Raw genomic sequence first — 21,424 nt, 5'->3', positions numbered from 1 at the left:
TGTGTTCTGCAGCGTAAGGCAGCATTACTTCCTCCAAAATTTGGACATACGCATGTTGATCCATAATGCCATCAATTTTTTTTATGGGCCCAACACCATTGTACGAAAAACAGTCCCAAACCATTATTTTGCTGCCTCCAAGCTTGACTGTTTTCATGGTGTATTTTGGCTGAAACTCTGTGTTCGGTGGACGCCAAACAAAATTTCTAGACCCAGTGCCACCAAAAAGAATGATTTTGCTTTCGTCTGAAAACAAGACGTTCCGCCACTTCTCTCGTGTCCAACCACCATACTTTTTTGCAAAAGCAAGGCGTTGAACCAGATGACGTTTGGAGAGGAGTAGCTTTTTTCTTGGGTGGCATGCCTTCAAATAAGCTGTGCGAATAGTGCAAAGCACTGTCTCATCGCTCACATTGAGCTCGAGCTCTTTGTTTATATCCACAGCTGATTTAAAGGGGTCTTTCTTTAACATTTTGACTATTGGCCTATGGTCCCCGTCCTCCAATTTGCGTTTTTGACCTCTGGTTTCCACTTTTTCCACAAAATATATGGAATTATGGATCATGTTTGCAGAAACGTTAAAATTTGTTTGGATTTCCCTGTAGGATTGTCCGGCGCTCCACATTTGGCCTAGCTCTTGACTGCAATATTGTTCTCGTCCCTCTGTTTAATAAATTTAACAAAAAAAAACATGCAAAATAACAAACAATGATATTTGCAGAAGATACTTACTGTTTGTTGGCGATTTTAGTTGAAATATACTTTACTTTATTGATTTTAACTATTTTTGCATTAACGCTGCTATTATTTTGTGTGTCCAAAATTTGCAATTTTTTAAACAAAGTGCCGTTATTTTATTGATATAATGCATATTGATATGATTGATGGTGATAACGGAAGCTTAGAATAAGAGTTTCAGAAAAACCATAAGTTGAGAGAGAAAAAAGCAATAGCAAAAAAGATATAATAAAAAGAAATGAGAAAAAACTAGCGCTGCTATTATTTTGTTGACAGCTGTATGTATTTCTTAACATTAATCCAAAAGATCAAAAAATTCAAATCAAGGAAAATTTGAATTGATAAAGTCAGTCATTTTTTGCTTCTCTTTTTTCATGGAAACTTCTTTCGAAGTACGATAGACTTTGAACGTGAAACACTTACAAAAAAAAGACAAAAACTAATAAAAGCTACAAAGGAGATAATAATATGTACAGAACACCTCTCTAAAACTTTGAGTATAAGATACAATAAGGACCATGAAAAGAGGAAAAGTGATATAATTCAGGCAATATCTTCTGCAAGTTCACTTCGTATCAAAAGAGTAAAAAAAAGCATTCACACCCATGAACACAATCCCATAAAATACACGAATGAGAACGCATTAGCTTTGTTTATAGATTTGGGACTCTAAAGAATAATATAAAATCCTGAGGCCTAAGTTAAGACATCAAAACATAGATGTCTTGCCAATATATAATATGATAACAGTTGCAAAAAAAGAAGCAGTTCCCGAAAACTGCAATGTTACATAAATATTTGCTTGAGTGAAACTTCAAAGCATGATGGATCATACAGCATGGCGGCTAATAGAATCAAAACGGAGTATCAAATAATTGCACTTCCAAGAAGTCTAACGTTACAGAGTAAATGGGGCTGCGATGGATCATTTGGCCAAAGTGCCTACGAAAATAGTTACGATTATGGATACTCTCCACTGCACGATCGAATCAGATGCATGGAATTTATTTTGAAGCTTGAGTTTAATCTTCGACAAGAAGGAGAGGGTACTGATGAATTGATTGGGACCAAGGAGGCGGAAAGGAGGAAAACAAGAGGTCCAAAAGCGTTTTCGGTATGAGCTTGGCCTGGATGTGGATAAACCAAAGCAAGTCTGATGGAAACACTGCATACAGATTTTTTGAACAGTCAGATATTACAGCTTGAATAACTGGAGTCATTGGATAAGTTTTAATGAGGCTCAAAGTAATATTGAATTGCAGAGAAGTAGTGAATGCAGTTAAATTTGGGCAGTGTACTTAGAAAACGGCAGAGCTTTTAAAACAAAAGCATCCTGGAAAACTACTCACACCTAGTCTTCAAAAGATTGTAGTTCAGAGTCAAAATATCATTTTATATCAATCACTACCACTTGGAAAACTGTCAGAAGAAGCCTAGAAATGCAATAATAAAGACTACAAGAAATATTGGTGTCAAAAAACGTGTAAAGTTTTTAAGTTTGCTTGCAACCTCTTCGGATCCACTTATTTCTTTCTAAAGGCAAGTCAAAATAATCTGAAACTCTCCAGAAATGATGAGCTTATTACACATTTCCCCGCACTTAGATGATTGTTTTCAAGAAATTTAGTGTTTATATATTAATTTGTTTTGTCTTTATTTTTTTTTTCACTGTTTGACTTGTAGGTTAGGTTAGGTTGGAGTGGCTGTCCAGATGTCATTGACACACGTAGACCTCAAGGGTCTATTATGATACCACTAATGAGATTACTCATGGGAGAGTAATGAATTTAAACAAACCATTTTGTACTTTTAATAAAGTTAGAGAGACGTTATGTGTCAATCGTTGCCAGTTCACTGGTATTATCGAAGAAGGGATTAGCGAGAAAGTTATTCCTTCTAATGGAGAGTGCCGGACATGTACATAGAAGGTGTTGGACCGTTTCCTCTTCCTCTTCATCCATGTAGCTTCTACAGAAGTCATTTGCGTAGACCCCTAGCCTCAGAGCATGTCTTCTTATGGCGCAGTGTCCTGTTATTACTCCAATTGTAGAGCTTATACTTTGTCTGCTCAGTGATATCAAGCCTTTTTACCGTTTTAAGTCAATACTTGGCCATATTTGCTTGGTTGCTAGGCAGGTGGTACTCTGTGACCATCTAGCATTTGTTGATTCTAGAGCATATTGCTTGAGAAGATATTTGCATGTAGCAAGTGTTCTTATGTTATGTTTTTGTTAACATTAGGCAAAAGTGTTCCGTTTTTGGCGAGCTCATCGGCTATGCAATTTCCCGAAATGTCTCTGTGGCCCGGAACCCAAATGAGGTGAATGTTAAACTGTTCCGTCATCTCATTCAGAGATGATCGACAATCGTGGACTGTTTGAGAGTTTGTGGAGACAGACGCGAGAGATTTAAGAGCGGCTTGGCTGTCTGATAAGATTTGTATATCCTTACAAGATATAACGTTTTCTTTGAGCCAGAATAGTGCTTCTGTAATCACCATTACTTCTGCCTGGAATACACTGCATCGATTGGGAAGTCTATAGGATAGACTGAGATTCAGTTGTTCCGAAAAGATATACCACTTCCAACTCCGTGATCGGTCTTTGAACCGTCAGTATAGAAGTGTACCGCATTGTTTTCCAGGGGTCTCTCTTCTTCCCAGGAGGATCTTGAAGGGATGGACACGTGGAAGCTTTTATCGAATACCATTTTTGGGGTGGCATAGTCTAAGTGATCTGGAATAGATCTGAAACTGTCTACAATAGTAGTATGTTCAGTATTGTTACTGGTCCATTGAGAGGTGGCTCTAAGCCTTACACATGAATTGGCAGACACCTTTTTGGAGATGATGTCAAGTAGTGTTAGGTTTAAAAGCACATCCAGTGCTGCGGTTGGTGTTTAGCGAAGTGCTCCTGTGATGCACATACCTGCTGACCGCTGGACTTTGATGAGCTTAATTAGATTAACCATCTTGTCCAGTGCGGTCCACCATACGACAACTACATAAATGAGTATCGGTCTGATTACCGAAGTGTATAGCCAGTGGGTTATTTTTGGGGAGAAGCCCCATTTTGATCCTATGGCCTTTTTACAAGTAAAAAGCGCTACAGTAGTCTTTTTTACTCTTTCATCAATTTTTGCCTTCCAATTTAGTTTTTTGTCTTAAATGAGGCCTAACTATTTAGCTTGATCGGAAAAGCTTAATGGTATTCCTTTAATCTTGGGTGGGCTAATCTGAGGAATTTTATATCTTCTCGAAAAGAGTATTAATTCTGTTTTGTGTGGATTGACGTCCAATCTACATTGCTTAGCCCATTTAGTAAGCCTGTTTAGGGCATTTTGTAGGAGTTCCGAGAGAACTTGGGATTGCTTCCCAGATACGGATATTGCAACGTCGTCGTCAGCATAGGCAATCACCTCGAAACCCTCTGCTTCCAATGCTGTAAGTAGGTCGTTTACTACCATGTTCCATAAAAGAGGCGAAAGGACTGCACCATGGGGTGCCTCGATTCACCGATCTGGTTGTAGTAAAACTTCTCATGTTAGAAATTATTGTCTTGCTTTTGATCATGAGACTTATAAGATCTATGAGTGATTTCTCTAATTACAACTTATCTATTGCTGTTGTGATCGCCTAGAAACTGACGTTGTTGAAAGCTCTTTCAATATCTAGGAACGCTACTAAGTTATATTCTTTGTATTCGAGGGAATGTTAAATAGTACGTACCAGTGAGTGAAGTGCTGATTCTACTGATTTTCCCTTAGAGTAAGCATGTTGGGCTGTGGAAATGAGACATGGTTTTAAATTATGTCTGATGTAAATTTCAATCAATCTTTCCAAGGTTTTAAGAAGGAAGGATGATAGGCTGATTGGTCGTAGATCTTAAGGGTTAACGTGTGAGGGTTTCCCTGCTCTACTTTTGCCATTCTCCAGGCTTTGGGAATATAACTCAACCTTACACAGCTTATCATTCCAAAGGTGGAATGATCATGTCTGAGCATTTTTGTAGTTCGGCCGGAATGATTCAGTCTGGTCCTGGAGATTTATATGGATCAAAGCTGTCTATGGCCCATTGCAGTTTTTCCCGCGTTATTACATCAACTAAATCGCTTGTATAAGCTTAAGACTCTGATGTTGAGTCATTGATTATGTTAGAACTACCTGGAAAGTTTGTGTCTAATAACAGATTAAGAGATTCTTCATCTGTTATAGTCCACGTGCCTGCTTCTGTCTTTAAAGCACTGGGTATTGTTTGACTTTTTGAGAGAATTTTCCTGAGTCTTGAGGAGATCTAGTGTACTTAGATCTGTTGAAGAGTTTGCGACAGCTCTTGTTTGACTTGGAAAAGAATCACTAAAATACATTACGTACCCTACAATACTGGAAAAGGAAAAAAAAATCTTAAAATTAAAAAAAAAAATTCTTTTTCCCACTGTTTCACTCAAAAATTAATCCTTTTTCCTTTTGCTCTACTGTTTCAATTCACTTAGATTATTTACAAATTGATTTTGACAATTGCATACTAAAATACCGCTATGTTTTTCACCTTTGTTAAAACTTCCTATTTTAACACACATTTCTTAAACACCCTGTTAACATTTTTTTTTGAAAGTCACAATTCTTTTAGCCTTTGAAATTTAATTCAAGATACAAAAATTTAAGCAATATCTTTATTTCTCTAGGAGAAATTATTTTTGCAACCAAAAAAGTCAAAACTGTCCAATGTGCGCCGTCTTAGGGATTTTAAAGCAATATAAAAATACCAATACGTAATCCAAACAAATTCCAAACATTAGACCTGAAGGCGCTTATAAAAGAGTTGCGCCTGACTATCACATACAGTATGGACTCATTTCACAGAATTGCAGTTCGAAAGATAAAACTCTGAAATTAAAATTGAAAAGTCTTTGCCAACCGTGTGGTTTTTACATATTCTTAAACTACTCTTCATTTTATTTATCTTTTTTTTTTTAATAAATCTTAGCAAAAATAATAAAAACATCATTTGTTTTCTTAAAAGATGATTAACTATTTCCAATTTATATTTTGATTACTCGTTTCATAGAATTGACAATCCAAACCCAAGTTACCAATCACCACCTACCTACTCCCAATGTCGCCAAAATTAATGCCATCCCTGCATTAATAATGGCGGTTCGTTGATTTTATTTCCAATGCAATTCCCCATTTCCCCACCCATAAACGTAAAACAGTTCCAATTGTGAATTTCGTGGTTAAGTTGTTCCGCGATCGTCTCTTAGAAAAATATTAATTTTCTCTATAAATATGTAATATTCGTCTGTAAAATTACAAATTAGTGTTTTTTAAATATGTGGTGATCATTTTTCTATAAAATATAAATCAATTTTCATAGTTTTTATGTGATATATTTAGTTAGTTAAAATTCAATTTGTGTTTTAATTTAATCATGGCGTCGTTCGTCGTTCGTCGTTCGTCGTCGGCTTGGTTTCGTTTTCCTTGTGTGCTGCATCGGTATGGCAGTGATATTTTGTGTTAAGTTTGTCGGTAATAAAAAAAAATCGTTAAATTTAAATTTGAAATCGAAGTTTAAAATTTTCTTTGATTTAAAAAAAAAATGTTTATTTTAAATAAATCGATAATTGCAGGTGTTTTTTTTAGTTTAGAAATTTAATAAAGTGTTCTTAATTTTGTGTTAATTCGTGTTCCAAATGAAAAAGTGAAGAATTTTTGAAAAATTAATAAAAAAGAAGTTCGGTGAGTTATATTTTGTTCCATTTAAGAGCCTGTTTTTTTATTTTTGAAACTGTTACGTTTTATATCTTAATAACGAACATTTTTCTGAAATTTTAAAGGTAAATTGTTTAAATTATGATGTATGGTATATTATTTAGGCCGCATTAGTACATTTTCTTTCTAAGAGACAATTTGTTGAGACATAGGGCCATTTGTTGGAACGAAAATTATATGGCTTAAGTATACATGAGCTCCTATATTTTTATTAGTTTACAATGGGAAAAAGGCGGACATAACTATTTAAGTTTAGTTTCAGTTAATGAGCCTCAAAAAACGAAAGACATAAAATCAATAATAATTGTTCTTTAAATTATCTTTGTTTTTGTTAATGAGGATGGTCGATCGTTCAATAAAACAGTGGAATCAAATTTATCCACCACACTTCAAATAGTCTTCTTGGTTGGACGATTTTAACCAACTTGAAATTTTAACTATTAAATCCGTCCATGAAGATTTGGAAAAAGACTGAAAAAACGACACCTAATTAGACATGTATAGCTTCAACAAAATGATAGCTATCAAGTGTCAAAGTTTGTAAGTTTCTTTTGATAGGTCCTTTATAAATCTATAAGTTCTTGCTTGTTTCGATCTCTTAACATGGTAAAGTGAAGAAACGAGCAACTCCTGAAAATTGTAAAGATTTTATCAAGAAATTCGGAGTCAGTGCCGTACATTTAAGAGCTGTTGTTTTTGTTCGCTATTGTTCTCAGTGCACCTTTGTTGGGGAAGGTTGCCCCAGTGTTGTGCGTCTCCGTTCCATCTGTACTCGTTCTTTGAGTACCATCCGATCCTTACTTTTTCCTTCTTTCAGAGTTGCACAGCCAAGATTGTATATCAAATACAATTGGAATTGGTGCATATGCTAGTTTGAGATTCAGCAGATTATTTGAATTGAATTTACTGTTCTGCATCACAGGGTCGGATCGGTTCTCAACTATGCTAAGGTACAACACTAGCTGTGTTTCAATTCTATCTGTATTGGTGTTAGACATTGTTTTTTAGTTTGTAATTATTAGACAATTCATAGTAGATCATTGTAATATGCGTGGGCTGAGGGCAAATTTTTTGCTGGTATACCGCCACACTGTATCATACAGGCCAGCTATTTTGGCTTAGGGGAGGATTCCGATCCTTCTGACTTTTTTAGTCATGGGTATAGCTTGGTCCCTTTATTCTTTTTTCACCATGGCCTCGCCGTATACATTAGTAATGATATTGGTTATCAGCTCTTATCACAATATGGTCCTTGCACCAATTCTTTTTTTATTTATATGTGGTTTAAATTTTCATTAAATAAGGAAAGCATTCACTATTGCTTCCTTAATCGAAGCCTTAATTTACACAGAGTATCAACTCGACGTGAATCCATCCAAAGAATTGTCTCGTCCTATCCTCGCACTAAAATCGTTGTTTAGGGGCGATTTCAATGCACACAATTCTTCATGGTTTCAACATTCAGGCCAGACAACACCCGATGGAGTGTGTGCTGAGATTTTCGCTGAGATGAACCAACTTACTCAGCTGGTCAACGAGCCCACTCGAATATCGGGCTTGGTAGGTCGTGCAGAAAACACTCTTGACTTGTTTCTTGCCTTTGACCCTAGTAAGTACACAATGTTCCATCTCCTCTAGGCACATCTGCCCATTGTGTCATATCAGCAAATTTCTCGTGGTAAAACTTTCCAGTTAAAGAAATAGCTCCTAAGAGAACCGTATAGCAATACGAGAAAGTCAACTGGGACGGTCTCAAGAATAACTTTAGGATCTTTAACTAATCACTATGCTTCCGGGATAGTGACGTTGACGCCAGCGTTGATATGATCACAAGTTTGATTCTCCTGGGAATGAGAACTTTTATCCCAAATAGGGTTAAAAGCATCAGAACTAAAGAAAACGCAGGGTTTGATGCATCTGAAAAGAGGTTATTAGGGTCAAAGAAATAAGTTTCCGTTGCTATGAAGCCAACTCTTCTGAGGAAAACTGGAATAAGTTCAAACAAGCCAGAAAGGCCAGCAACGCATATATTCGATGGACCAAATTTTTACATGACCAAAAATTACGTCAAAAAATACTGTTCCATAGGCAGTACAAATTGTTGGTCATTTGTAAAAAACATGAGGAATTTTTCCTCTTCACCGGTTCCCACACTCTTTTTCAATGACACTCCATTTGTTAGTTCTTTAGAGAAAGATAATCTCTTTGCTAGGCAGTTCGCCGCCAATTCAACGCTGCCAGTGAGTGTAATGATTTTATGGGGCCAATCTTTTTTCCCATTCTTATTGTAGTGAGAGTCTTAAAAGATTTTAACGTACTTAAATCCGCTGGTCCAGATGGTATCCGCGTTGTTTTTCTGAATAGGTGGTCTTCAACGCTGGCAAAACCACTGCGTAAGCTTTTTCATCTTTCCTACTCCTCAGGTCTCGTACCGAGCTGATGGAAAACCGCATTTGTCCAGCCTATTCCCAAAAAAGGCGAATCTTCCTCACCCTCTAATGACCGATCGATTGCACTTAAGTTTCTTCTCTTCAAGGTCATGGAAACGCTGATTAATTATCAGCTCAAGAAATATCTTGAAGATCGAAAGCTTCTTAATGACCGGCAATAGGACTTTCATAGCATTAGGTCCACTGGTGATCTCATGGTTCATCTCACCGAACAGTGGAACAAATCTTTACATCGTTTTGGAGAAAGTAAGATTATTGCACTTGATATTTCAAAAGCATTTGGTAGGCTTTGGCATCAGGCTCTTTTATCGAAAACGCGTGCTTTCGGTTTTCATGAATCCCTTCTTCATTGGATTAGTAATTACCTTTCGGCTCGTTCAATACAAGTAGTATTGGATGGATTCATGTCTGAAAACAATAAAATAAATGCTGGTGTGCCCCAGGGCTCTGTTTTATCTCCAAAACTCTTTCTCATTTTTATTAATGATCTTCTCTTAGCTTTTCATATTCGTTTTCAGACTCACATCCCTCTTCTTCGGATGTGGAACTGCAACGACAAAATATGATAAGCTCATTAAATTCCGATCAAAACAGCATTGTTCAATGGGGATTAAAAAACCGCGTGGAATTTAATGTTTCGAAAACCCAATGCTGTCTTGTATCGTTAAAGCGAGATATACCCTCTTTGCCATTATCTTTAGATGGCACTTGCATCGAGGAGACTGAACACTTCGATATTCTCGGTATGTGTATCACCAACCAGCTCTTGTGGAACGATCATATACGCGATGTCGCCAAAAAAGCTGCAAGATGTTTGGGTTTTCAAAGGCGATGCAAGAAGTTTGTCTCCCCCTCTCATCAAGCTGTTATTTACAAGACTTATATACGTCCAAAGCCTCAATATAACTCAAATCTCTGGGCTGGTGCTCCTGCAACTTACTTAAGCCTCTAATATTGAACGTAGAACATTTAAATTGGCAGATGATAATATCATAAAAAGTTCATTTACTTTGCTTTAACATCGTCGTAAGGTCTCTTGTCTGACCCTTTTTTACCGTTATAATAACGGTTTATTCTCTAGTGAAATAGCCAGTTGCACTTCTCCCCTTAAACAGTTCAACCATAATACTCGCGGTTCTATAAATGCTCATCAGTATTCCCTCGAGTCCAACTTTGGCCGTACTGTAAAATACAGAGATTCGTTCCTTACCCGTACTGCACGAATGTGGATTTTCTAACCACATTTTGTCTTTCCCAGCCATTGAAATATTCAGGAATTCAAAACCAATGTGCTCACACTGTGTCTACATGATAAGGGTAGTAATATCCCCTTTAGTGTGTGCCTTCTTATACAAAACAAAAAAAAGTGTCGCTGAAGAGCCGTCCAACTCAACTCGTCGTCCTTTCCAACAATTGCAACCATCACGCTCGTCGTTAACGAACATTATGCAAGACCTACACTTACATGCTTACAAGTTGCAATTGAATCAATGAAATTACGTCTGCCTGTCCTCGCCTTTACAGCCCAAATTATTGAGTAGATTGAGTTTAAGAACATTCACATAAGACTAAAAATAATAGATTTTTTTTTTAAATTATCGGTTAATTTTTTTTCTTAACTTGGCTTCTTTCAATAAAAAATGCACTTTCATATTACTCCAAAAGTCTACCCCCGATAGAACCATTATTTTGCTTTTAAGTTTTTACAAGAACTAGTTTTTAGTATGAGGTGTCCCTAAACAATGGTTTATTCCCAGGCTTAGCTCATCTTTAGACCACTCATAACATATGAAAGAACTCTTCCAAATAAATATGAAACACTGGAAAATTTACCATTTGTTATGTATTTTTTTTGCAGTATTTAATTTATTTTATTTCTGTAATTAGTTCGTTTTTGTAGGGAGTTATAACTAATAATAAAATTAACATAGTCTGCAGAAAATCCTCTTTCTAAAAACACCTTATTTCTTAAAATTGGTTCACTGCGAGAGCCGGAAAAGGAAGACTTGGTAACGAAATAACATATAGGATACGTTCTCAGAAAGGATTTAAATCGTTTAACACTCTCTTGTTGAAATGATCCTTTTAATCTCCTAATTCATGAAGAAGAGCCAATTTCCCATATGGAAACTCATTGCATGGGTTGTTCCATAAAATTTCAAGCACATTCAGAGTATATTCATTATACAGGAACTTTTCATGCTAACATTTCTTTCCACCTTTTAACCTTTTATATTCCCATTCCTGATGTTGCTTGATCTAAAATGCAATCAATAAATTACCTGCAGCTTTTGTGCAACAGGTGTATTTTCACGAAACACGAATTAAAAAAGGTAAATTAAAAATTCTGGCACATGCACATTTTCTTATTGTTAAACTTTTTCCCAGCAAAACGAAATCAAAAAAAAAAAACAGTATAATGAAATGTCCGAAAACCTGGTTAGTTGGAGGAACACAATAGAGACTGAAGTTCAACTTGCACTGAAGCTGCAACCACAATCTAAACATGTATTTAGCTATCGAAATATTGAATAGAAGAATAAATTCAATATTTTAGTATTGGAGGGCAGAATATATTCTGTATCACTTTAGATATTTATAACTTCTTCTGGTTAATTGCTTTTTTGGCGCAAAAATTGCAATTCTCTTTGATTTGATTTTTAATGTTTGCTAGCTACCATTTAAAAGTAATGAGGAATAGAATCTAAGAGGACATATCAATGCTTATTGAAAACATTTTGGCAGGTTAAGAATTCGACACAGAGGTGTAACGTGACGTGGGGTTAATTCACCCCCAACTTATCCAATCATAAGCGTAAATATTAAAGTGCTGGATAGGGTACTTACGAGTAGTTATTACTTCCATTAGAAGTTATTGTAAACGGAATGGTTTGTGGAATTAGAAATTTTGAGTCCCTCAACAAATAATTAGAAATGCTGATTGCAAGTAACTACTTCCATGACAAAGTACCTATACTTTTTAATTTTAACATTTCTTAGCCTGTTTGCTTTAAAATTTCTCAGAATTTTCAGCCCACGGATTCAACAAGTGGCCAGCAGCGCTCCAGGGTTAAAAATTTGCATACGGCAAGTGTTCCAAAAGAGAATATCTAAGCTGATATGCTCTTAGTGCAACAGTCCGTTTAACGTCTGGCCGGAGATGCTTAGTTGGTTTATGGTCTACACTTGCGGACAGTGATAAAACTGTCACTGAAAATATTTGTTTTCAATTGAATTTCTAACCATGTTTCCATTTCGCTTTTTGGTTTTCTTTTCATTCCTGTGTTTCAAGATTTCCAACTTTTTTGACTAATTTTTCAAAAAATGTTTTTTTTTTACGATTAAAAGCAGACAAAATTTCTTGTGTTTTTTCCAGGAAAAAGTATTTGTAGTAAGTTCAACCTTCACTTCTTATATTTTGGGTTAAACTCATTCATATATAATTTTTCCACAAAAACACTTTCAAAATAATGATAAGGACAAAGACGAAATACCAAATTTTTGTATTTATTATTTGATTTTAAGAAACTCATTTTACTTTTATTATTTTAGCAACTAAACTTATAAGGAAACTCATGGAAATTCTGTTCAATTATCAGCCTTAAAAATGACTTGAAGAACAAAAGCTTCTAAATAACCGACAGTATGGCTTTCCTTACAAGAGGTCCACTGGTGATCTCATGGTTTATCTCACCGAACCGTGGAACAAATCTTTACATCGTTTTGGAGAAAGTAAGATTATTGCACTTGATATTTCAAAAGCATTTGATGGAGTTTGGCACCAAGCTCTCTTATCGAAAATGCGTGCTTTTGGTATTGATGAATCTCTTCTTCTTTGGATTGGAAATTACCTTCCTAACTGTCAATACAACACACCTTATAGGGCTTCTTCGACTTATTCGGAGCCCAGGCCTGTAAGGAGCGGTTTTATCCGGCTCCCCATCCTTGGAGTTATACTTAGGATCTGTCCCTCCAGGTTGGGGATTTTGCGTTGGGTGACTTCCTGGACACGTAAAAGCTTTCAAAGTTGCGAAGCACCAACAAGCCTCGGATACGGACGGATTCACTGTTGACAACCAACGCAAACGAATAAAGGACAACGAACTTCGGATATGCACGTGGAATGTTAGGTCCCTTAACAGACCACGTGCGGTCGAAGAATTAGCGGAGGCCCTAGAACGATATAAAGCAGATATCACCGCCATCCAGGAAATACGATGGGATGGGCCGGGCAAAAAGAGGATGAAAAACTGCGATATTTACTATGGTGACTGCTACCACGAAAACCAACAGCGCTTATTTGGATGCGGATTCGTCATTGGAGCCAGACTTAGGCAAGAAGTCTTGAGCTATAGGTGCATCAATGAGCGCCTCATGACCATACGCATCAAGGCTAAATTCGGCAACATTAGCCTGATATGCCCGCACGCCCCCACAGAAGAGAAAGACGACAACACCAAAGATATGTTCTTCGAGCTCTTAGACAAAACATATGAGCAGTGCCCTAGGTACGATATTAAAATAGTCCTGGGCGATTTTAATGCCAAGCTAGGAAGGGAAGACATCTTTGGTGGAATAATCGGGAAAAACAGCCTGCACGACAACACTTCCGATAATGGATTCAGGCTCATAGATTTTGCTGCGGGGCGAAACGTCATGGTAGCCAGTACGCGTTTTCCACACCTCAACATCCACAAAGGAACTTGGACTTCTCCAGATCAATCTACCGTCAACCAGATTGACCATATTGCGATCGACGCCAGACACGCTTCCAGCATTATGGATGTACGAACTTTCCAAGGAGCTAACATCGACTCGGACCACTACCTCGTTGTAGCCAGGGTAGCACTTCGGATTTCCAGACCCAAAGAAAAACAGGGAGGCAAATGCAGCCAAAGAACAGGCACTCAAAGCGGCGCTGCATAAAAGGACGAGAGCTGCTCGTGAGCTCTATGAGCAGAAGAGGCGAGAGGAACGCCGACTTTTCAGAAGGAAAAAGAGAGGGCATGAGAAGCGTGCGGTCGAAGATGTTGAGAGGTATAAAAGCAGGAATGAGGTTCGAAAGTTTTATGAACAGGTGAAACGAAATTCACAGGTACATAAACCTAGAACCGAAGGCTGCAAAGACGAAAGTGGAAACATCATAGTGGAACCGCAGTCAATGCTGAGGATATGGAAGGACCACTTCTGCAGACTGTATAACGGCGACGAAGAACTGAATCCCGCTGTCAGGCAGGATGACCCATTGAATATAGACGACGAAAGCCAACAATCCCGTCCTCCCGACTTAGACGAAGTAAAGATTGCCATATCTAAGTTGAAGTCTAATCTTATCTGTAAGATATGGTCGGAAGAAAACATGCCCGATGAATGGAACCTCAGTATTGTTTGCCCGATCTTGAAAAAAGGAGACCCTCTAAACTGCACCAACTATAGAGGAATAAGTCTACTTAACATCGCCTATAAAATCTTCTCTGCCATAATATGTGAACGTCTAAAGCCCATCGTCAACAACCTGATAGGTCCTTATCAGTGTGGTTTTAGACCAGGAAAGTCCACAGTTGATCAAATATTCACATTACGGCAGATCCTGGAAAAAACTCAAGAGCACCAAATCGACACCCACCATCTTTTCATCGATTTCAAGGCCGCATATGACAGCATCTACAGGGACGAGCTGTATAAAGCCATGTCTAGTTTTGGCATCCCTGCCAAACTCGTCCGTTTGTGCAGGATGACCATGGAGAATTCACGCTGCTCCATAAAGGTTGGAAACAACTTAACAGAACCTTTTGATGTCAAAAAAGGTTTTAGACAAGGTGATGCGCTGTCATGCGATTTTTTTAACATCGTGCTTGAAAGAATAGTGCAGAGCTCACACGTCAACACTAGAGGCACTATCTTTCAAAAGTCTGTCCAATTACTGGCATATGCTGATGACATTGACATAATCGGAAGAACTCAGCGTGATGTCAATGGGGCTTTTGTGAGTATTGAGGCAGAGGCGGCAAAAATGGGTTTAAGGGTTAATGAGTTTAAAACAAAGTACATGCTGTCGTCTAGAAAGGACATACAACACCGACGTTTTGGTCAAAACGTCACAATCGACAGACGTACCTTTGAGGTAGTCAAGGACTTCGTCTACCTAGGTTCCGCTGTAAACGCAGAAAACAACACCAGCGCTGAGATCAAACGCAGAATAACTCTTGCTAACCGCTGTTTCTTTGGACTAAGAAAGCAATTGAGTAGTAATGTCCTCTCTCGAGGGACCAAAGTGTTGCTATATAAGACCCTTATCATCCCCGTCCTGCTATACGGTGCAGAAGCATGGACCATGACGCGGATGAAAGCACCTTGGGTCGCTTCGAGAGAAAAGTTCTTCGTGTGATCTACGGTCCCGTATGCATCGAAGGGGAGTGGAGGAGAAGATGGAACGACGAACTGTACGGGCTGTACAGCGACGTAGACTTAGCAAGAAGAGTAAAAGTCCAACGACTAAGATGGCTGGGTCACGTAGAGCGCATGGAAACCAATGCTCCGGCCCGGAAAGTCTTCGAATCCGTACCCACAGGACAGCGCAGTAGAGGAAGACCGCGGATCAGGTGGCGCGCACAAGTGGAAGGTGACCTCACCCAACTTGGAGCGCGAAACTGGAGACATCTAGCTAGGGACCGAGCTAGATGGAGAAGTTTGTTGGGTGAAGCCCTAGTTCACACAGGACTGTAGCGCCACCTTAAGTAAGTAAGTAAGTAAGTAACTGTCAATACAAGTTGTATTGGATGGTTTCAAGTCTGAAATTCATAAAATAAATGCTGGTGTCCCACAGGGCTCCGTTTTGGCTCCAACTCTCTTCCTTATATTGAGAAATGATCTCTTGAACACCGTCACAAGTTCTCATGCCTATCATTCAAGTAGTGTACCCCCGTTTTGTCTACGTTGCTTTTCCTTATTTTATGAAGTTTTGTCTGAAACTTGTAACCCACTAAATTGTTTCGGTGATGACAGTACCTTCAGCTTTTCATATTCGTTCTTAGATTCTCATCCTAGTTTTTCGGATGTAGACTACCAACGGCAGTGTATCATAAGCTCATTAAATTCCGATCTTGACAGCATCAAAGGGGATTCATAAACCGTGTAGAATTTAATGCTTCGAAAACTTAATGTTGTCTACTGTCCCTGTTGCGTTTCCCTCCCCCAATGCCACTATCCATGAGTGGTACTTTCATCGAGGAGACTGAACAGCTACCATTCCTAGGTATGTGAATTACTAACCACTTGTTGTGGAGTGATCACATATTTTTTTTTTTGTTTTAGACAGGAGAAAATCTTCAAAAGACTCTTGGCAGTATTCGACACCAAGTAGTGTGGGACTCTTAACCACTAAAACCACCTCTTCATCAGGACCAATCTTGAAGGATCGACTTCCGATTTTTCTATCTTAACTTTTTACAATCACTTTGGGTGGAGTTTAAACTTTTAATAATTTCCCATGTTTTTTTTTTAAACCATAAGCCCATGAGGCTTGGTTCTTCTTAATTTCTGAACATGGTTTCTTATATTTAATACGGACTCCATTTCAGAATTAGTATGACTTTGCAGTTTCTGGTTGTGCGATACAGAGTATTTTTTAACAACTTCTGTAACCATTTCTATTCGTAAGTCACGATGTAGATTGGTATTTCGTATGTACAAAGGTGCAATAACTATTCGACGAAGGACTTTGTTTTGGAATTTTTGTATGATTTCGGTATTTGTTTTCTTTGTAAAGCCCCATAATTGGATTCCATAGTTCCAAACAGGCTTTAGTACTTGATTATAAAGCATTATTTTGTTTTGGATTGATAAATGAGAGTTGTTACCAAGCAACCAGTACATTTTTCTATATTTCAAGTTTAGTTCTTTTCTTTTTGATGTGCTCTTTCCACTTAAGCTTTGCATCCAAAGTCATTCCAAGGTATTTGGCCATATCGACGTAAGGTACAGCTTGATTATGAATGATTATTGGAATATTGTTTATCTTTTTATTTGTGAAGGTTATATGTGAAGATTTTGTTTCATTGAGTTTGATACGCCATTTTTCGGTCCCAGCTCTTACTGTGTTGACGGCATTTTGTAGTTTTACTGCTGCCTTAGAGACACATTTGTCGGGTACTAAAATTGCAGTATCATCTGCAAAAGTAGCCATTATGGTGTGATTACCAACTGGAATATCCCTTGTGTATAGTAAATACAGGGTAGATTAGGTTAGGTTAGGTTAGGTTATAGTGGCTGTCCAAGATGGAAACGGACACACTTAGGCCAGTTTAATGGCCCATTGTGATACCACATGAATCTTGAGGTTTCCTCCTAAAGCTCAATGGAACCAGATTATACCGATATGATTTAGATAGTTTAGATCGTTAAAGAAGAATTCTCCTAGGTAATTCTTGCGTTTTCGAGCTAGAGCAGGGAATGTGCAGAGAAGATGAAGAACCGTTTCTTCCTCTTCCTCGTCCAAACAGCTTCTGCAAAAGTCATTTGAGAATACGCCTAGTCTCGTGGCGTGCTTTCCTATTAGACAGTGTCCGGTTATGAAACCTGTTATCGAGCTTATATGCGATCTGCTTAGAGAGAGCAAGCACCTTGAACGTTTTATATCCCGTGTTGGCCAGATTTTTTTTGTGGCTTGACACGTGGAGATGTTGTTCCACCTGGTGACTGCCCTCCTCGCAGCGTCTTGCATTAGCAACAGTTTACAAGTAGTGATTGGTATGCCAGTACTTGCCAAACGTGGTAGGATGGGCTGTACTGTACCGTTCCTGGCGTTCATCTGCCTTACAGTTACCTGGAATGTCTATATGGCCCGGCACCCAGCAAAGGTGAATATTAAACTGTTGCGCCATCTCCATTAGAGATGATCGACAGTTATGGACTATTATAGAGTCCAGAGATTTGATAGCGGCCTGGCTGTCAGAGAAAATACGGATATGAGATGTTGATATCACGTTTTCTTTGAGCCAAGACAAGACTTCCTTAATCGCCAAAAGTTCCGCCTGGAACACGCCACAATGATTGGGAAGGCGGAATGAGAGCCTTAATTTCAGTCGTTCAGAGTACACACCACCACCAATCCCTTCTTTGGTTTTTGAGCCAACTATGCAAAAGTGGATTGGCTCATCCTCCAAGAATGTCCTATCCTCCCAAAAAGATCTGGTAGGTATAGAAATCTGGAAGTTTCTGTCGAATTTTAGTTGGGGGATGGTGTAGTCTGTGTGCTTTGGAATTGATTGGAATGTTGTTGTTAGTCCACTGCGACGAAGCATTGAGGCGAATAGCAGAGCTTGCAGCTATTTGTTTGCTAAATATGTCATAGGCAGGCTGAACGTTGGACTGTATTTAACTTATCCCTGTTTATACGTTTCTTCAAAGCAGTCCCCCAACTGCCACACTACGTTAAAATTGATCTGATTACCGATGTGTATAGCCAATGCATGTTTCTGGGTTGCAAACCCCATTTATTACCAATAGCTTTTTTGCAAGAAAAGAGAGCTACAGTAGCTTTTCTGACTCTTTCCTGTACGTTACGTTTCCAATTTATTTTTTTGTTTAAGACAAGACCTAGGTTTTTAGCCTCGTCTGAGAATTTTAATTGAATTTCTTTAATATAAGGACGGTTGACAAATGGAATTTTGTATCTCCTCAAAAATAAGACAAGATCGGTTTTGTGTGGGTTAACACCCAGTCCACACCGATCAGCCCAAAGTATTAGTCTGTCCAAGGCATTTTTCCAAGGCTTTCTTGAGATTTTTATAGCAACGTCGTCCGCATAGGCTATCACTCTGAAACCCTCCGCATTCAGACTAGTTAAGATTTCATTCACCACTAGGTTCCAGAGGAGAGGGGATAGAACACCACCTTGCGGTGTCCCTCTACTAACGAATCGTCTGCTAGAAGAGTTCCCCAGTTTTGAGTTAATTATTCTGCTAGTAAGCATTAAATGAATTAACTCCCGAAGCGAACTCTCTACATTTAGAGATGTCAGGGCAGATGTGATTGCAGATGTGTCCACGTTGTTAAAGGAACCTTCGATGTCAAGGAAAGCAACCATAGTGAACTCTTTAAGATGGAGGGAATATTCGATTGTGCGTACTAAAGTGTGTAACGCTTTTTCCACCGATTTACCTTTACAGTAGGCATGTTGAGACGAAGACAGAAGGACCTAGGACACTTCCTTGTGGTACACCGGCTTGAGATGTACGATTTTAATATTTCAAAGTACTGCCTGAGAAGATCCCTTTGCAGTTTGTTCTCAAGTCCCTCATGCCAAACCTTGTCAAAAGCTTGAGCAACATGTAAGAAAATGGCTGAACATACTTGTTTTTCTCCTTTTGCTTTTTTTATAGCATCCGATATTCTATGAACTTGGTCTATCGTGGAGTGTTTATTTCTAAAGCCAAACTGATGGTTTGGGATTAACCTTCTTTCTTCTATGATTTTGCTAAGTCTCTTCAGAAGCAATGTAATTATTTCATTTTGGAAGCTGCAGCTAACAACATTCCTACCAGTGAAAGAAGTATTCTATATCTGTAAACACACGGCCTCTAGAACAATGTTTGTGAAAAAGTGCTTATACGCCAGAGTGTACTATTTGGTATAACCCCTTTGGCTTTCCATATTATTTTTTTTCCAAAGCTAGTCGCTATCTTTTTGGTGTAGTAATAGATATCCTTCATTTGCACACTTAAGTATTTTATTTTAATTCTTTAGTTTTCGGGTGCAAGGGAAGATTTTTCAGTAAAGGACACATTTGCCTGAAATATTTTTGAAGAAAGGCCTTTTTGAGTCTAATTTTTCTGGTCTAGAAAAAAGGCCTTTGTTTTGATTTAATCATTTTTTGTATAGAATTCTATGAGATCAATAAAAAAACTTTAGTTTTCACTTAAATCGGACTTAAGTTTCCTTTCCGATTTAAGGTTCAGTTTTTTTAAAGTGTTTAGGTGTGATGTATAAATGAAGTATGTGTATAAATTAAATTCCACACCAACATTAATTTTGGTTGAAATTTTTCAATCTGAGGATATTATAAATAAGATCCAAATCAATTAGTGAAGATTTACACTGCTGATGCAGTTCCTGCTATTCTTTATCATTATCAACATTTTATTAAAATAAGTAGTTTGGATTCAAGACCACATCGTTAGATTTATTGTAATTCGAGTCGTCTATCCAAATCCCTACTTTCTTAAATAAGTGCAAACGAGTGTCACCGCGTTTTAAGTCTCCACAAAGGTGTCTAGTATCCCTTTTTATGATTTATTTCTCATTATCATAATACGCGAAGGTGTTTCTTTATTTGGAATAAAATATTAATGTTACGATGCACTTAAACTAACATTAATCTCTTGGTATGAAACTCCAAGATAAATTTCTAAAAATAGATGAACATAAAAGTCGTGCAGATGACGAAGGGGCATTTACAACAATAACACATAAAGAACTTCCATCTTTTCCTTCAAACCTTCATGATTTCATATTCATCACAACTCAATCTATTTCGCTGTTAAATTTGCGCAGGTAAAATCAAAATATATTCCCTTGTGAGGGTGGTTTTTGAGCGTTTTTCGATTCTTGGAATATGTGATTTAGCTGAGGATACACCCATATTCTTTATTTTATGGCTACGTACTTATGTAAGTGTTCCTAGCTTTATTTTCGCTTTTATTACTTGCATAGGTTGTATATAGATATAGTATCTTATATTATTTTCTTTACTGTAAAACTTTTCCAATACTCCTCGTATTCGGTTTGAAATGATGGGTGATAGCCAAAAGAAGTGAGTTTTGGTTTCAAATTTTTGATGATGTCTCTTTTATCCAGAGAAGATAGCTTTGTCGTTTAATTTTATGTATGCGTGATGCTTTTACTACGTTAATGCCTCTTGCTTATAACTTAGGGCAAGTTTTGTATTCGTAAATAAATTAAGCCCAAGTTGGCCGAAGAATCCAAAACTTGCAAAAGAAAGTAACATAGAACTATATGTATTGTAAAGGTCACTTAAATAATAAAACAAATTTAAGGAAATTGTCTTGTAGCAATAAAGTTTTATGGAAAAAGAACAATATTTCTGTATATTTTTGTACCAATTTTCCATAAAATATTCTTGATTTTAATTTTTTTTTCTTTCCAAAAAAACTGTGAATTCTGATAATTTCAGATGTTTCCACGTGAAAACAATAACTGTTGTGTAAGACAAAATAAGCTTTAAGTCCATGTCTCTATTTATTCTTATAATATTTGATTCGAAAATCAATTTCAATTTCAACCAAATGTTAGTAGTATTTCCTTTACTTACTTACTTAAGGTAGCGCTACATTCCGGGGCGGACCTGGGCCTCAACCAACATGCGTCTCCAGACAGCTCGGTCCCTAGCTAGCTGTCTCCAGTTTCGCACGCCAAGTTGGTTGAGGTCCTCTTCCACCTGGGTGCG

The 21,424-nt window shown here is 37.7% G+C and overlaps 1 long non-coding RNA gene across 1 annotated transcript in view; it reads left to right on the top strand.

The window, feature by feature from the left end:
- The window catches only part of LOC129939378 (uncharacterized), a 242,308-nt gene that overhangs the window by 83,158 nt on the left and 137,726 nt on the right, over positions 1-21,424 (top strand). Inside the window, exon 2 of the long non-coding RNA XR_008780539.1 lies at positions 17,202-17,296. This is a non-coding gene — a long non-coding RNA (uncharacterized LOC129939378). The remainder of the gene's footprint in view (positions 1-17,201; positions 17,297-21,424) is intronic.

This window comes from Eupeodes corollae, chromosome 1 (genome assembly GCF_945859685.1).
Source record: "Eupeodes corollae chromosome 1, idEupCoro1.1, whole genome shotgun sequence".
Taxonomy (NCBI): domain Eukaryota; kingdom Metazoa; phylum Arthropoda; class Insecta; order Diptera; family Syrphidae; genus Eupeodes; species Eupeodes corollae.
The sequence above is the reverse complement of the archived record's forward strand: the minus strand, read 5'-3'. Positions and strand labels throughout refer to the sequence as shown.